Source organism: Balaenoptera borealis (genome assembly GCF_965194805.1).
Source record: "Balaenoptera borealis genome assembly, chromosome: X".
Lineage (NCBI taxonomy): Eukaryota > Metazoa > Chordata > Mammalia > Artiodactyla > Balaenopteridae > Balaenoptera > Balaenoptera borealis.
The window spans coordinates 11657772-11672426 of NC_138881.1; the positions used below are offsets into that span (position 1 = coordinate 11657772).

A 14655-nucleotide genomic window follows, 5' to 3' on the forward strand; every position below is an offset into this window, starting at 1 on the left:
CATTCTAGTCCCATCCTTGTTCGGGGGCCAGGAAGTAAAGCACTGATAGAGCTTGAGATGTGCCTCCTGCTGTTGGGAGATACAGGGACTGGTGTCTGACTCTTGCCTGAGAAAGACTGAGGTCAGACTCTTGCCCAAGAAATGAAAAAGAGGGTTCAGGAAGAGCTGAGAAACTACTTTGTTCCCAGAGCCAAGAGAAGCCTTCTGTATTTGGATGGCCTGAATTTCCAGTTTGGGGATGTATGACATACAAGTTGGAGTGTTTCCTGTGGGTGGGGGGAGGTGGTCGGTGGCAGTGGGGAGAGGTTGGGGGAAGGGGAAGAGAGAAAGAGAGATATTGGGAGAGTGTGTACCAGGAAATGCCCATTGTCTAAGGGAGACATAAGATGTATCCTCTACTCAAGGGAAGTCAGTACAGAGTAGATCAGCTGGGAAACAATGAAGGGGACCTTACATGTCTCAGGAGGTAGCTTTGAACATCTTTGAAGCTCACCAAGCATAATGACAGCTTAAGGCATTATAAGACCAAATATAAGCATTCTTCCCCTCTCCTCTTCTCTCTCCTCACATCCATCTAGTTCTAAAGGAGTCATAGGTTTGAGTATAGCCCATGGTATTCTAATATGCATTTGTCTAAAGAGCAACAATAGGCCAAAGCTCTACCATGTGATCCAGCAATCCTACTCCTGGGCATATATCCGGAGAAAGCCATCATTCAAAAAGACACATGCACTCCAGTGTTCATAGCAGCACTATTTACAATAGCCAGGACATGGAAGCAACCTAAACGTCCATTGACAGATGAGTGGATCAAGAAGATGTGGTGTACATACACAATGGAATACTACTCAGCCATAAAAACGAATGAAATAATGCCATTTGCAGCAACATGGATGGACCTAGAGATGATCATACTAAGTGAAGTAAGCCAGACAAAGACAAATGTCATATGATATCACTTATATGTGGAATCTAATAAAAAAAAGATACAAATGAACTTATTTACAAAACAGGAACAGGTTCACAGATCTCGAAATCGAACTTATGGTTACCAAAGGGGAAAGGTGGGGGAAAGTGACAAATTAGGAGCTTGGGATTAACATACACACACTACTATATATAAAATAGATAACTAATAAGGACCTACTGTATAGCACAGGGAACTCTACTCAATACTCTGTAATAACCTATATAGGAAAAAGAATCTGAAAAAGAATGAATATATGTATATGTATAACTGATTTGCTTTGCTGTACACCTGAAACTAACACAACATTGTAAATCAACTATACTCCAATAAGAGTTAAAACAAAAAAAAGAGAAAATCAGAAGAATTTCTCAAAGGATCAAATCAGAATGGAGGTCCCAGTGAGAAGCTTGGGTGTTCAAGTGTTGGTCCTTTTCTTGTCAATGATCTTAGGTTACATTAGTACTAAGGATTGTGTGAAAAAGGATGAACCCTTCAGGTAAGAACGGGCAGAGCATCCATCAGAGAGCAGTGGAGGTTCCATAGGAATGGATGACATATACTGAAATGGAGGCGAAAAGCCACTTGTATTTCATGAGAATAGAGTAAACAAGGATTAATTACAAAGGATGTTTGTATGCTCTTGGAGAGATCTAGGAAGACATGTACAAATAATTCAAATATAGCAATTTGTTTTTCACTAATACTGTGCTCACTGGAGAAGACAAAAGCATTGGAATTTAATTGCTAAAGAGATGACATGTTTATTTTGGGCAATGTGGCAATTCTTTTTTGGGGCTACCCTTGTTTCTCTTCTCTCCTAATTCCCTTTCGGCTCATTCCACTACATTTTGACTGTGTTTTCGTGATGATTATGCTCTAATCAGCTTGACATTCCTTCAACAGCTGTACTAATTTCCATCCATAAAACTCACTCCCACTGCTATTCAAAGCAGAGAATACCCATGACTGTGGGAGAGAACCAATCTCTCCTGGGAAGATTCAATATGTTCCTTCTAGATCATGGGCTAACTTATTTGAATTGGTCTTTTATCTTTGTTGAGGAAGAAAATGACAAATATATTACTTTTGAGGGGAGGTAGGCATGCTCTTGCTTTAAACACTGGGAAATGCAATTCCACTAACTTCTTTCAATAAAAAGATGTAAAATACTTGTACTAATTTTCCTTCCCACATCCGGTTCAAGTACCGGAAGAGCACAGTCAGAAAGCAGGATTCTCCACTCAACTGACTCCTGGATTAATGGTCGCTACCTTCCTCCTATGGAAAGTAGCAACTGATGCCCACTGCTCACTGAATGCTTGTGCCTTGTAAGCTGGTCTCAATCACACACACACACACACACACACACACACAGCTGTTCCCACCGTTAGGGTCTGTGCTTATCAAGTGTTCATTGCATTTGCTTCTGTACCAGTTTATGCCACTCTTCTTTGTCATAGCAATTACTCAATTTAATAAGGAAGAAAATTGCTGTTCTAAGAAATTGAGTTGGGTGCTTTGGAAAAACGCTTGTAAAGGCGAGTTTCTGAAACACTGCTGTCAGAAAGTGTGAGGGGCATAACCAGAAAAGATTGGGGAGGTTTGTAAAAATTAGAAGCATTCTGTACCTTAAATGCATTTGCAAGCAACTTTAAATTCTCATTCTACTTGAGACTAAATTGAACTAGGAACTTTAGTCAAAGTACTAAGGAAGGCCATCTGAAGTCTCATTGGCAGACTTCTGCTAAAATAAAGTCATGGCCTTATGCTGAAAGAATTGGTTAGTGCATATATATTGATGTGTTGTTATTCAAAGCAGTTTATTAAAAAAAAGAATTATTCTCTTTATGATTGCTTACTTTAACTGACTTTTTCAATTTAACAACCAACTTCCAGTCCTGAATGAACTGAAGAGGAGAAATTCTACCCTAAGACCTGGAGCACGGGTTGGCAATCCACAGCCCTTGGGCCAAATCCAGCCTACCCCTGTTTTCAGATGGCCCAAGAGCTAAGAATAATTTTACATTCCTAAATGGTTGAAAAATATTAAAAGAATAATATTTTGAGATAAATGAAAATGATATAAAATTCAAATTTCTGTGCCTATTTATAAAGTCTTAATGGAACATGACCACACCCGTTCTTTTAAGTATTGTCTAGGGTTGGTTTCAAGCTACTCTGGCAGAATTGAGTAGTTGCAACAGAGATGGTATAGCCCGCAAAGCCAAAAATATTTACTATGTGGTGCTTTTACAAAAAAAGTTTGCTGACCTCTGTGCTAGAGCATTACTGAGAACTTTCTTACCTCCCATCTCTTTTCCTGTGGTTTGGTAGGAGGCATTTAAGGCTACCTTCACCTGTCAAGGCCGCCTGGATTGATGTCGCCTTTCTGTGGGCTCGGATTCACACTAGGACAAACTGCTCTTCTTGGCAATCAGACATTTTTCTGCCAGAACTGAGTGAAGAGAATCAAGGGTGACCTTTTAATGCACATTATTTACTCACAGGAAGGTTTTATTTAAGTCCAGGCAACTCTGAGTTCATCCTTTGCCTTCTGCATCCTTGGGGGCAGGTTGTCTGAAAGAACAAAGCAATTCTTTTGCTTTGTCTCTATTCTGAAGGAATGATGTAGGTGAATGACCTGGAGAAAATTGATTTTTTTGTTTCTGCCTGTGCATCTTGGTTTGATTTTCCTTTTGGAGTTGACAGATAATCCTCCTTTCTGATCTAGTGGAAAATACTGGTATTCAGAGATAGAAATTGGATAGCCAAATCTATGATTTAGGAAGGGAGAGAAAAGAAAAACCACATTAATCTCTGTCTTTTTTGGCAGGAAGCAATCAGAGACAAAAGAGAAGATAGGGAGAATCTAGAACTGCAAGCTTTTTTATTGAGACAAAGCAATACCTTATTGAATATTAAAAAGTGTTCAGGGGGACTTCACTGTTCCAGTGGATGAGAACTAGGATATTGTAGGATAATCAGCTTCTGGGGTAACAAGGTGTTAACTGAGAGCTTTGACTGGGGAACCGAGGTACAACTTGTAGCTGTCTTAGATGGCATTCTCTAGAAATAGAGCCCAAGACAGGGATTTCTGTGTAAGTGATTAGAGGAAAAGTCTGTAAAGGAGTGGAGAAAGCTGGCCAGGGAAGGAGAGATGAAGCAAGGAGGTGGTTTCTGGTGAAGTGTAGCCTTGGCTCGAAACTTTGGGGAGCTTTGGAGCATGAATAGCACCGGAGTCTGCCTGACCCTGAGGCAAGGAAGCAGGGCTTTGGTATCCTCACGTCACACAGACCTTTGTCGCCTTGGGTGAGGGAGTGAAACTCCCAGGCACTTCTAGCCAGGCCACCCCAACTGCCAAGGGCAATCCTCCAGGGTGAATAAGGTGGCAGGGGAGTGGGCAGTCGCCTTCACAGCAGCTGGTCAAGGGACCCGTGGGACCAATACCTTTGGCTACGGGATTAGATTCCAAATCAGGTTGCCAGACTGACCATCACGCAGAACTTGCAAAGGGTAAACTAGTCTTAAACTTCTCAGCCTCATCAAGGGGATGAGTGCCTTGGGGCAAATCTTTGCCTGCAGGAGAGAGCCAGCGAGGCGTATTTTTCTATTTTGTTGTGCAACACACCAGACCCAGGGGAGGGGAACAAGAACCTTCAAATGAAGATTGAAGGGTTCATTATCATATGGGACTGAACACATGCTGATTGGAGACTGTGTTCTGAGATTTACAGTTGCCACAGACTCCTTTGAATTACCTAAGAATAAGTAGAAAAGTATTCAACCCCAGTTTTAATCCCGGGACAGGGGAAGAACTAGCCCCACCTGGGGGAACTGAAAGAGGACAATGGGAAACAAGAATGTGCTTGTTTGGGGACAGCATCTCACTAGTCTCGCTGAACAGTGTATCACTGTGCAGAAGGCATTCAAATTACCTATTTAAAATCTGTGGCCCCTGTTTCTAGAATTGATCAGAACTGTTGAATCCACGGAGAATAATCTTTCATGTTTATATTCTAAAGTTTGTGTCCTAGAGTCCTCTTTGGATTTTAAAGCATCAGATTTGGAAGTACTTATGTAGAGAGAGGCAGAAGCAGGAACGCAGAGACCTGTCTGGGTTGCTGACAGTTTTCCAGTTCCCAATTTTGATCTTCTGTGGGCTCCAAGAGATACACTGGCATCCTTCTAATGAACTTTTGTTTAGTTGGCTTGAATGGACTTGTGTGTCTTACAACCAAAGTCTTTTAACTAAGACTCCTTCCGTGGAGGGTCTTAGAACCAGTGATCTAGTTCCATGTGGGACGGATGAAGGAAACGAGAAGAAGGAAGAGTTTAAGGATTTAGCTTGAAGCTTTGTTTTCAGGGCAATCATACTATTTTGACTTAGTTTGTCTTTACCTGTGATGGTTTTGGGGATGGGTGCTTAATGGAAATTACGGAGGTCCTCAGATCATCTCAAGCCAAACTCGGGAGGTTGCCATTGTACGACAGTATCATTTCCCTCCTTTTCAGAGATGAGGAAAGAGAGACTGAGGGGTCCACGTAAATTGCCAAAGGTCGCACGGTGGCCAAGTGGCAAAGCCTGGGAGCCTAGCCTGCAGGCCTCCAGTGGCCTTGCTCCTTCAATCCTTCTCAGCCTGGTGGAAAAGACCCAGCTTTGGGGAGAAGTCCCCTTGAATGTGTCTGCTGGATGCATCATGGAACGAAGCTTTTGTTTGAAAAGATTTGAAAATCTTTGGAGGAAGGTTATTTGTTTCCATTCACGTAATGCAATTAGCCTGTTGAATGTGAGATGAGAATAAAATGTTTTTCTCTGCTCGGTCTCTCCATTTTTAAAAGCACACAGAGAACCAAGTGTACCAATGCTGACACTAATGTGTGTGGGAACACTCACCAGAAATGAAAACACTAATTTATCTCTGTCTAGTTATTACTTTGGCTCCTTCCTTCCCTCTTAGTGTAAATTGCTAAGAATGTGAGACTATGTCCTGACTGCAGGTTTATCATTTTGCTTAATTAGGTAACATTCTCCGAGGCATTGGTGTTGTCATTATTCCCTCCCTTTCTTATGCCCATTAGTTCAAATCCTCACATTTACTTCTAGAACATGGTAGGTTTTTCTCCCTCTTACTGATGCTGCCAGCATGGTAGATATTTCTTGCTCTTTGATTTTCACTGTATTGGAACAGATTTTCATTAAACTTTATGGCAATTACTTGTACCACATCACAGGACTCATCTTTTCTCTAGAGATGGCAAGATTCTCATCTTCAGCAATATTCTCTGGAACAGATTTTGATCATGTAATTTAAAAATTCTATAAAATGAAGAGGGAGGAAAATATTATAAAGGTATTTTTTTTAAACTAAGCAGCTGGTTTCATTATCAATTTCCCCCCTTGAGTGTATATTGATGTACACAGTAAGCTTTTGCATTTAGGAAAATAATTGTTTTACATACAAGGTTCATCAGAAAAACAAATGATAATAATATCACTATCATAGGCATATTCATCTATAAGTCTGGGAGGAGGGTAGAGGCTCCTAATTTACCCCGTAGAGATATTTTTTCCACTTGAGATAAATTCCTTGGAACAAATTCAAAATCAAAATCTTGGGCAATGAAATTTCTTCTATTAAGTTCCTTATGAAACAGCAAAGTTATCTTTTCAAGGTAGAAAGTACAAAAATAATACCCAATGATAGTAGTAAATATTTGTGGCTGACCCAGTGCCAAGTGTTTTACAGGCACTTTTTATTGATATTTTTTAAGCCACTTAATTGAGGTATGATTGACATGTTGAAAGCTGTACACTTTTTTCTTTTCTTTTTTTTTTTTTTTTTTGGCTGCATTGGGTCTTCGTTGCTGCACGCAGGCTCTCTCTACTTGTGGCGAGCGGGAGCTACTCTTTATGGCGGTGCATGGGCTTCTCATCGCGGTGGCTTCTCTTGTTGCAGAGCACGGGCTCTAAGCGTGCGGGCTTCAGTAGTTGCAGCACATGGGCTCAGTAGTTGTGGCTCACGGGCTCTAGAGCGCAGGCTCAGTAGTTGTGGCGCACGGGCTTATTTGCTCCGTGGCATGTGGGATCTTCCCGGACCAGGGCTCAAACCCGTGTCCCCTGCATTGGCAGGCGGATTCTTAACCACTGCGCCACCAGGGAAGTCCCGAAAGCTGTTCACTTTTAACGTATACAACTTGCTGAGTTTGGGGATAAGAATACATTTAGAAAACCATCATCATCATCAAGGCCATAAACATATTCATCACCTTCCAAAGTTTCCTCCCACTCTATTATTATTATTATTATTTCGACAAGCACTATTCTATTTAATAGTCTACTTAATCTTTATAAAAATCCCTATGAGCTAGGTATTATTATTACTCTCTCCATTTTAGAGTTAAAGCAACTGAAGCTTGCAGATTGCCCAAAGTTCCATGCCTTTTATTAGGCAGATTTGGGATTTAAACCTTCACCTATCCGAGTTTAGATCCTAATTTCTTTCTTATGCTACCTCTCATCACAGAATAAGAGAGGGGATTCTAGGGAGTCAGTTAAACTTGAGATCAGAAACCTTCACAGTCAGACCTTGTTTTATTGTGCTTTACCTTTATTGCTCTTTGCAGATACTGTGTTTTGCACAGATTGAAGGTCTGTGGCAGCCCTGCGTTGAGCAAGACTGTCAGTGCCATTTTCCCAACAGCATTTGCTCACTTCGTGTCTCTGTGTCAAAATTTTTCATTATTATATTTGTGAGGCTGATCTGTGATCAGTGATCTTTGATGTTACTATTGTAATTGTTTTAGGGCTCCATGAACCATGCCTACACAGATGGTGAACCTGATAAATGTGCGTGTTCTGACTGCTCCACCGACAGGCTGTTCCCCATCTCTTTCCCTCTCCTCAGGCCTCCCTGTTTCCTGAGACACAACAATACTGAAATTAGGCCAAATAGTAACCCTACAGTGGCCTCTAAGCATTCAAGTGGAAGGAAGAGTCACATGTCTCTCACTGTTAAGTCAAAAACTAGAAATGATTAAGCTTAGTGAGGAAGGCATGTTGAAAGCCAAGATAAGCCAAAAGCTAGGCCTCCTGCACCAAGGATTTGGCCAAGTTGTGAGCACAAGGGAAAAGTTCTTGAAGGAAATTAAAGATGCAGTGAGCACACAAATGATAAGAAAGCAAAACAGCCTTATTGCTGATATGGGGAAAGTTTTAGTGGTCTGGATAGAAGATCAAACCAGCTACAACATTCCTGTAAAAGCCTAATCCAGAGCAAGGCCCTACCTCTCTTCAATTCTATGAAGGCTGAGAGAGGTGAGGAAGCTGCAGAAGAAAAGTCTGAAGTGAGCAGAGGTTGGTTCATGAGCTTTGCGGAAAGAAGCCATCTCTATAACATCAAAGTGCAAGGGGAAGTAGCAAGTGCTGATGTAGAAGCTGCAGCAAGTTATCCAGAGGATCTAGCTGAGATAATTCATGAAGGTGGTTGCACTAAGTAACAGATTTCCAGTGTAGATGAAACAGCCTTCTATTGGAAGAAGATGCCACCTAGGACTTCCGTAGCTAGAGAGGAGAAGTCAGTGCCTGGCTTCAAAGCTTCAAAGCACAGGCTGACTCTCTTGTTAGGGGCTAATGCAGCTGGCGACTTTAAGTTGTAGCCAGTGCTCATTTACCATTCTGAAAATCCCAGGGCCCTTAGGAATTATGCTAAATCTACTCTACATGCGCTCTATAAATGGAATAACAAAGCCTGGCTGACAGCACATCTGTTTACAACACGGTTCACTGGATATTTTAAGCCCACTGTTGAGACCTACTGCTCAGAAAAAGATTCCTTTCAAAGTATTACTGCTCACTGAAAATGCACCTGGTCACCCAAGAGCTCTGAAGGAGATGGCAATGAGACTAATGTTTTTATGTCTGCTAACACAATATCCATTCTGCAACCCAGGGATCAAGGATAAAACTTTAATGGATGACGAGTTGCTTCTTATGGATGAGACAAAAACGTGGTTTTGAGATGGAATCTACTCCTGGTGAAGATGGTCGAAATGACAACCAGGGATTTAAAATATGACATAAACTTAGTTGATAAAGCAGCGGCAGGGTTTGAGAGGATTGACTCCAATTTTGAAAGAAGTTCTACTGTGGGCAAAATGCTATCAAACAGCATTGCATGTTACATACAGAGAAATCATTCATGAAAGGGAGTCAGTTGATGCAGCAAACGTCACTTTTGTCTAATTTTAAGTAATTGCCACACCCACGCAGCCTTCAGCCACCACCCTGATCAGTCAGCAGCCATCGACGTCAAGGCAAGACCCTCCACTAACAGAAAGGTTACAATTCGCTGAAGGCTCAGTTGACGGTTAGCATTTTTTAGCAATAAAGTGTTTTTTAATTAAGGTATGTACATTGTGTTTTTTAATAAATTTATTTATTTATTTATTTATTTATTTATGGCTGTGTTGGGTCTTCGTTGCTGCACACGGGCTTTCTCTAGTTGCAGCGAGCAGGGGCTACTCTTCATTGCGGTGCACGGGCCTCTCGTTGCGGTGGCTTCTCTTGTTGAGGAGCACAGGCTCTAGGCGTGCGGGCTTCAGTAGTTGTGGCACATGGGCTCAGTAGTTGTGGCTCGTGGGCTCTAGAGCGCAGGCTCAGTAGTTGTGGCGCACGGGCTTAGTTGCTCCGCGGCATGTGGGATCTTCCCGGACCAGGGCTTGAATCCGTGTCCCCTGCATTGGCAGGCGGATTCTTAACCACTGTGCCACCAGGGAAGCCCCCTAATATAGAATTAAATGTCTATATTTGACTCAAATGTCGAAGCCACCTTTCTCTTCCCGACTTTTATTAGAATGTTCTGGAATTTTTTTTCTGAAGCCAGCAAGAGGCGTATATGCTATGGCTTCCAAATGAATCTGAACCTTTTGGATCACTGCTGTGGATGCAGGAGGGTGTGAAACTCATGGGTTCCATTCTGAGGATGCAGCAATCAAAAGAGTTTAGCCTTGTTTGTGGCTCTAAGCATACCTGAATGTTCCCATCTCTACCTGCTTGTGAGGACAAATGTGGTTTTATGAATACTGACTACAAATACGGACTTATTAATATTAATACTGGATTCCCCTTGGCTCCCAGTTTCCATCTGCTTATACGGAAATATCAGTGCCTTGCACATTTCCCCTCCCCGGGCATTTTGGGGGTCCTCAGGGCTGCCTTGCAGATGTCTGTTTATCAGACTCACTCCCGGCTTGCTGCGGCTGCCAGCCAAGTGGGGTCTCTGAGTGTGCAGGTCCTAAATCTCCTAGGAGGGCTGTGCAGTGGTGTCATTACACCAGCTATAGCTGCCTCTGCCGCCTCAGTGTGGCTGAGCCGGAGACTTGCTGCCTCTGTGGAGCTTTCCGTGACCCTGCTGGCCCTGACAGCCCTGCAGAGGTATGTCACTTCCGCTCCCATGAGACAGAGTTGTAGCTGCTGCTTCCAAAACCTCATTCCTGTGGCTCACTTAATATCAGCATCCATACAGCCCCCTTCAAGGTGAAAGGAAGACTCAGTTTGTTCCACAGCAAGGCTGCTTGGGAACTAAAGTGCCACGAGGTTGAAGGAACCAGCAGTTTCCACTCCCACTCATGGCTCTTCTGCCTTGCTGGGTTCATCATACCACAAGGGGGTTAAGTTCACAGAAAAGCTAAAACTACTATCTCCTCCCACCCTCAGGCCATGTTCCTGAGTCTGGCTGGTTATTCTGGAGATCATCTCCCCCATCATAAATTCATGCCCAAGGCACCGGTCAGCCCACCCTGAAATCCAGCCTTCTTTGGGGCCTTACCAGTGTGTTGAACTTGTTTATACATATCTGAACTCAAGTTGTGGTCAGGGTTAAATATACCTCACCCCCACTTCCCAGTCCCCAAGTAAATATGTAGATATAAACAAATAAATGTGTGTGTGTGTGCACGCGTGTGCACGTGTGTGTATCTGATCTATCAAACTTTGAAATCTGGCCCAGCCAGGGACCCCTGTTACAGAAAATCAAAAGACTTTTCTGTTAATGGAAGGCTTGATTATGGTCTACTATGAAGAAAATTAGATATTAGAGAAAACTATATATTATGAGAAAATATATATTTTACATTAGTCTTTTATTTTGAGAAAAATTATATGGCTAATAATGGCTTTTATGATGACTTTAATAAATGCACCACAAATATTTTTTAAATGAATGAATAAAAATTAAAATATACCTTATTCAATACAGCATTTTTCATCCATTCAGAAGCATCTATTAAAGTCATCATTGAAAAAACATTCGTTGTGCATCCATTATCTGCCAGGCATTGGGGATATTGTGGAGATATGAGAGGTCCCTACCCTGATGGATCTCATATTCTATTGGGGGAGTAATAAACAAGTAAAGAAATACATATATAACTTTCGAGTTGTGACAGTTTTCATAAAGCAAATTAAAGCAGAGCAAGGGGATACAGAGTGACAGCTGGGGAATGCTACTGTAGAGAGACAGGATGGAGACGGAAGGCCTCTCTAATAAGGATGTAACTTTGGAGGGAAGACTTGAAGGAAGCAAGAGAATGAGGCTTGCGCCAGTCTTGGAGGAGACAGGCAGAAGGAAAGCATGTGCAAAGGCCCTGGGGGTAGGTGAGGACAGAGGATGGATAGAGCTTCTAGGCTAGCATGGATGGGCATTCCTTTAGGGCAACTTTCAACCTGAATCATACTCTCTTCCCTCTTTCCCTTTCAGAAAGTTTAAGCATGCTGCCTGAAACAAGTCCATTAAACACCGCCACCCCCAATAACAACAAAAATCACCATTTATGAAGATCTACCACGTTCCAGAGATATTTACATAAGTCACTGACAATATTTAAAATAAACCTGGGAGGTGGGCATTGTAATCCTCATTTTAGATTCATCACGTGACCTGCCCATGACCACACAGCTGGTAAGTGATTGAACTCAAATCTACTGAGCTCCAGAGCCCAGTCTATTGCCATCATTTACAAAGTTTGCAGTCTTCTCCAACTTCAGCCTCTTTCTTCATATTAACTATCCTGTACTAGGTGGGTTCTGAGGCTCAAATGAAGACCCACTGGGCAGGAATAAGGAGAATAGGAAAGGAAGGTGGCTGTGCAGGAAGCTGGGTAGGTCCCAGGTGATTATACTGCTTTCATCGACTTTTGGAGGCCTCCACTCAGGCCCTGAGTGGCCCCACAGTGGGAAGCCCTGCAGGAAGAAGTCGGGGAAGCTCGTCTGCCTCACTGGCCTGTGGGTACTCAGGAGTTTAGGGCCTGGAGACTGGGCATCCCATGGCCTATGAAGAGGATTTGCCTGGAGAAGGCAAGTTATGATACAGGAGGGCCGGTCCACTTATAGATCCTACAGGTCTTCAGCCTCTACAGATCAGGCTCACCATGTCATTTGTTCTGTCCCCCCAACTCTGAGTGTCTATGGTGGTCAGTAGCTGAGAGCTTTCCATCTCCTGTGGGGAGTCTACTAGGACCGGTGAACTCCGTGTCCTGAGCTTGGGCCAGAAGCTCTTCTCTGCAGGCAGAGGGGTGGTTCTCCCACACAAAGTGCCCTAGACCAGCTGGAGGAGGGGTCTTTTTCTTCTGGATTCTCTGCAGGGAGATTTTACGGTTGTGCAGGTCAGGACCCCTCAAGGATTGTGGTTGGATGGAACCCAGTATTCTCTCTTGTAAATCCAGCTTAGACAGGTACGGAGCATTCTCTCTAGTACCTTCCTGAGGACAGGAATCTGTTTTATGTTTCTGAAATCCCAACCATGCTCTTGAAGTCTCTCAAGTCCTCTGCCTCCAAATGGGAATCCTAATTAGTTAAGTACTCATTATTCAAAGAATGTAATTGTTCACAAACCCAATCGTTTATTCATTACTCCTTGTGTTCTTTTGCCCTTTGGGCCATCCCATTCAATTACCTAATACACAGAATGTAATTGAACAGTTCTCAGCATCTGCACCTGGCTGTTCAGTACTATTTGAAACAAAATCACACACTTGTGAAGAAGAGTACAAGGATAGAGTAACTGCTATGAAGAACTACCCTCAAATTTTATGAGAGTAACAGCAAAAACGAAGGTCTCACTTACGTAAGAGGGTACCATGTGTATTCTCACTCCGATGACTCTCCTGGGATCCTCCTTTCAAATTGCTGGCTCAGGAACCCAGGCTCCTGCCATGTTGTGGCTCCATCTTCCTCTAAGTCCTTGGAGTTCTCTCTATTCAATCATCTAGTGGAGAAAGAAAAGGAAAGGCCGCATATGTGAGGACTGTGGAGGGTCATGAAGGGGGCTTATATCCCTCTGTCTCATATTCTTTTGGTTCAGACTTAATGATTTGGCTGCATCGTAGGCTGGAAAATGCAGCTTAGCTGGCTACCCTAGAGGAAAAAGAAGTGACTTGGTGAACAGTTGGCTATCCACTGTAAATTCATGGTCACTAAAGTCAACTGGGATGCTGCCTGCCCAGCATCCTCCGTTGCCCTAATCAGCTCTTTCTCTTCTATCAGTTATTTCAAATCTTAGTGTTTCCCAAATTTTGGACTCTACCGTTAATTCCCATCATTCTTTTTTTCAAAATAAAATATTTCCGACATATGCAAAAGTATAAAGAATGAAGCTCACCTGTATATCCACCACCCACTCAGGAAATAAAATACTGCAAAGACAGTTGAAGCTTTCTGTATATGTAACCCTGATTCTTTCTTAGCAGGTGATGTTGGCTCCTATTTAACAAAGAAAATAAAAGCCCACCATATTGTAACTCCCTCAATGTTCTGCCATCAATAATACAAATATCCTTGCTTCCATCACCATTTCCTCCTGTTTTCGGTGGCCCCAGGAGAGCAATATCTCCCCTCTCTTTAGCCCACCCCTTCCACTTGCTCTTTTCTCTCTTCCCCATTATCACAGAACTTATTCTTTTCTTATCCTCAATCTCTGTGTATTCAGTCTCTTCCTTGCCATCAACACTGAATTATCTTCAAGTCTCTTCCAACTTACTTACAAATACCAAAGCAAACCATCAGGGCTCTATGTAACTTCTTGTCCATCTCCAGGCTCACTCTCCTCTTCATGAAAATTCTCTGTGAAATGTCTGTCCACACATACTTTAATCCACTGTAATATGGACTCATCCCAGTGCTCCAAGGAACCAGTTCTATCCTAGGCCTTTATGACCACTGACTCAAGCCAGCAGACATTTCTCAGTCCTTATCATCTTTGACCTCTTAGCACATTTGACCCCATGGATCTCCCTCTCCTTCTTGAAATAGTCTTTTTCCATGGCTTCCCTGGAACTATGTTCTGCTTTTTCTCCTATCACTGTCTAGATCTTAGTACATTTATCCTCTACATTCCCTTAAATGTTGGTATTTCTTTTTTTTTTTTTGTAACTACAAAAAGTTTATTGGTGCATATCTTTCCACACTTTTTCCTGTGTACATATTTTTAATTTTTAAAAACAAAAGTGGGATAATATTCTACATATTATTTTGGTTAAACAGATGATAGTTATCCATACAATGGAATATCCCAGCCATCTTTGTACATCATTAAATATTCTTCAACATTATTTTTAAGGGCAGCATAATATTCCGTTTTTATGATAACTATCAAAATGATGATATTTCTTAAATGTTTTTTCCTAGATCA

At 42.2% G+C, this 14655-nt stretch overlaps 1 long non-coding RNA gene across 2 annotated transcripts in view; it reads right to left on the bottom strand.

Moving 5' to 3' along the window:
• Positions 1-858: 858 nt before the first annotated feature.
• Positions 859-14655, bottom strand: part of LOC309619994 — a 91673-nt gene continuing 77876 nt past the window's right edge. For both annotated transcript variants that reach the window (XR_014239352.1, XR_014239353.1), the window contains exon 3: positions 859-13233. This is a non-coding gene — a long non-coding RNA (uncharacterized lncRNA). The remainder of the gene's footprint in view (positions 13234-14655) is intronic.